The following is a 4,050-nucleotide window of genomic DNA, read 5'->3' as shown; positions in this document are numbered from 1 at the left end:
GCTGGTAAGTTTGGGATCAGATTCTAAGGCTGAGAGTTATACACGTGGTGCACATTAGTTTAACTCTCCCCTCTTTGAAGTCAACTGGTGGCTTTAGTTGGAAGAGATTGGTCATAATGCTGTTTTTGAAGAACTCATTTTGAGTGATATTCACTAAATCTCATTCACAAGACAAATTAGTGAATTACAAACCCCATTTTGAACAAACACTTGAAATAACCAAGTTATTTTTATTGCTGTTTTGCTGCTCTTGTAAAAAAGAAGTTTTAAATCCTATTCAGTTACACCCAGGATCTAAATCATTGATTAAATCAGGATAGTACACACAATTTAAATGTCATTTACTGAGATTATAAATTCCATCCAGTAAAGGATTTGTTCCATTCAGTAGATTATCAGACCTAATAAGCTCCTGGTCCACAGCTGGGACTCTGATGCTACCACAATACAAATACATAATAAATAGTTTGGGGAAGTAAATGGCCCTGGTTCCAGTAGGCAGTCTCATTTTTCAGGCTCCATTGGCAGTCCCTTCAAAATGTTTCACCATATTAAGCAAACATTTCATCTGCAAGTCATATTAAGTACTCAAATGAATTTTTTATTAAGAAGAACCATTTTAGAAAACTGAAGATGATGTACTGAGTTTTATATTTAGAAAACACCATGAAACATTCTCCAGTCCACTCTCATTTTTGTTCTCATTATAATACCAACTAAATTTTCAGGCATTTTAGAGCTATATAAAAATGGTTATGACAAGGAAGTTGTAAAGCCAACAATTTAAGAATCTAACATAAATATTTCAAATAGATGTTGGACATAACAGTGATGAATAAGATGTGTTACTGTGCATGAAACATATTCAAATTTTAAGCTGCTGATGGTTTCATTTTTCTGCCGATGTTAAAAGTTCATATGGAATGTGTGTTATTAAAAAGCACTACAGCAGATTCATTGTCAAATGCAAGACTCTCAGAATCACTAGAGTGGCCAACTAAAGAATATTGTTTTTGAACTGCATGTTGTTTTTTGCTATATGAATATTAAGATTAAAAAGAAAGTAACAGGTCTTTGGGGATTTAAAATAAATATTTTACCTAACAAATTCTCTTTAAGGTTAAGCAGGTTAATTTAAGCTGCCTAATAACTTTGGCTTCTGCTTGATGGATCAAAGGACTTTATCACAAGTTAATATAAAGAATACCTTATTATGTCTCCAAAAGAAAAATTATCTGAGGACGTGTTTACTTTAAACTTGGTGACTAGAAAGCTATGATATATGTTTTAAAGCAACAGTATATTTAAAAAAAGCTTTCTAAACATAAAATAGGAAAACATTATACATCATTGCTGCCTAAATTACATATTATTTTAAATTCTGGTATCTTTAGAAATCACATTAACAAATGATGGACAAAACCAGAGGTGCAAATAAAAATTCTTGCACCTGGGATGGACATGCTGTCAAGCATCAGCATCAACACCCTTTATGTCAGTAACTAAAAATCATTCATGCCTCAACATATATGCTTAACCATATAGTTCAGAAGGCAACAAGATTACTCCTTGCAACACTTTAAGCCCAGAGCAAATATTTTCAACGGCTCCTTGAGACTGGGGCTGAGAATTCCCAGATACCTGTGCACTATCTGTAATGTATGAAAGAATGGAGCTTATTTCATAATCACAAGGATTAGGAAAATGAGCATGAGTGCTCCTTACTGCACTGAGGTCTTCTGGCTCTCCCACAGTGTAGCCTGTGAAGGGGCAGTTTCTGGCAAACCAAATGCTCTATGGATAGAGGGATGGCTTCCAGCTCTCCATAAGAAGTCTACTCCTGTTGTGATTGGGGGAGGGGCAGCCCTTTGTCAACACTCCCTGCTTCATGGAGGTCACCATGCCTTCCCCTCCACCCCCGCCACAGTCTGATGCTATACTTGGATAGGGTGGGGTGGGAAAGGCCAGTTTCCTGTGCTCTGCCTAGCTGCTGCAACATGCTCTGCTACTACAGCTACTGATTTAAAGAGGACAGCATTTAACCCAGTAATGAAATCTAGTTAATAATTCTGTTGTTGATGTCATAGCCAAAGTAAAATTTACCAATAAAATGAACAGTAAAAATTATCATTTTTAACATCTCTACTAAAAGCTAAGACTATTGGTTATAGTAGGCTCTTTCCATGGTGTATTTTTTAATGTGGCATGGGAAAGGGTGCCAGGTAAAACTTAACCATCAGCGAGCTCTGCTCTTTGAATACCATTATTCACAAATGAGCTATCTAGGCCATTTCGCACAAGTATCAATACATCCTTTATATTGCATCATGCTGTCATTAATTTAATATTTATCACACATTTTACAGAAATCACCATTTCAGAAGTTCTATTGGGAATTATTTTAATATTGTATTAGAAATGTTTGTACCCTGCTGCAAAATGCCAGGCTTTGTCAATGTTAAATCCAACTGCATAGACTAAAAAGTAAGAGGAAAAAAATAACATTTTAGAATCTTCTGAAAAACAAGCTAAAAAAAAAAAGCCTTTCTTATACCATAATGCTAGGATTCTATCACATTTCACGTTACAGATAGAAAGAAGCCTTTTCCTCCTTGGACACGGTAAATTTCTGGCCCTCTCAAACTATAAAACATTCATTTCCAGGACTGATGAATTGTGTGCATAATACAGTTGACTACCTATGTGGGTTAATTGCCCCATAAAGGGACAACAGACTCAGTTGCAGGGCAACAGCAGAGATAAAGGAGCAGAGAGGAAGGAATAGAGAGATATGTAAAAGCCAACGCTGTTGGGCCCCAAGAGGAATAGATTTGTCTTGAATTGCTTTGCTTTCCCTGCAATTCAAGAGAATTGTCTAGTCCCATCCTCCATATAAACATTCTTCAGATATTTGAAGACTGCTATCAAATCCCCCTTTAGTTTTCTCTTATCCAGTCTAAATAATCCCAGTTCCTTTAGGGTTTCCTTATAAATCACATTGTCTAACCTGTAAGCATTTTGGTTGCTCTCCATTGGAGTTGTTCTAACTCACCTACATCTTTCTTGAAATATAGTGCCAAAACTGGACACAGTACTTCAGATACCTCATCAGTACTGAACAGAGTGCACAGATGACTTCCCTAGACTTGCAAGTGACCTTCCTATTAACACATTTCATTTCAGGATAAGCACTGGGGGAGGTGAAGAAAACAAATATTCTTGATAGCTTTTGTTTTTATTATTTTTAAGTACTTGTAATTAGTTGCAAGTTTATATCTGCATACAAAGAGTGCAAGTGAGCTTGTCAAACCTATTGGATTAATGTGTGGCCATGTGGAAACCAGACTTGTCAAAAGTATTGGATGAATTATTAAATTGTATTATAGGGGTGGGGGAAAAACAAGACAACTGTATTTAAGTATAACAGTGAGAAAAAGACTACCACGAGTGACTTAATTATACAACTGGAGTGTGAATGGATCAAAGTGATATGCAAAATAAAGGAACAGTCATAAAAGTCTATCTTTTATGAAGAAATTAGCATAATAAAAGAAAAATTGGGAAAGATATTTTGAAACAAATTAAAATGTTAATGTTCTTTAAGCTTTAGAAATTGTTTGGAAATATTTTACATGCTTTTATGACTTATCTATGTTGCATGTATATAGCAAAAAATTGTCTGTTAGCTAAAAATTATTTCATATTTTAAATGATACTTTATGTATTTTACTGAATTCTTCTAAGACAACTCAATTGATTCTGTAGTTATTTTCTTATGCAGTCTCTTCAAAGGTCTGTATTTTTATTAAAGAGAAGAAGTTTAAATGATATTTCCTGGTAATTGAACTGGCTGCATACTAAACATCTTTATCTATCCTTTTCAACATTTTTTTCCTCCTAAAGAGCTGTGAAAGATAAGCTGCTCTGAGGTTTATGTTCTCTTCAAGTAACAAATAAGGTAGATAAATGGAATGACCTGAATGAATGGAATGAAATTTAGTATGAAATGAAGATATAAATTGTCACTATGGAAACAACCTTTGTAATTAG

Source organism: Alligator sinensis, unplaced genomic scaffold (assembly GCF_000455745.1).
Source record: "Alligator sinensis unplaced genomic scaffold, ASM45574v1 scaffold89_1, whole genome shotgun sequence".
Lineage (NCBI taxonomy): Eukaryota > Metazoa > Chordata > Crocodylia > Alligatoridae > Alligator > Alligator sinensis.
The sequence above is the reverse complement of the archived record's forward strand: the minus strand, read 5'-3'. Positions refer to the sequence as shown.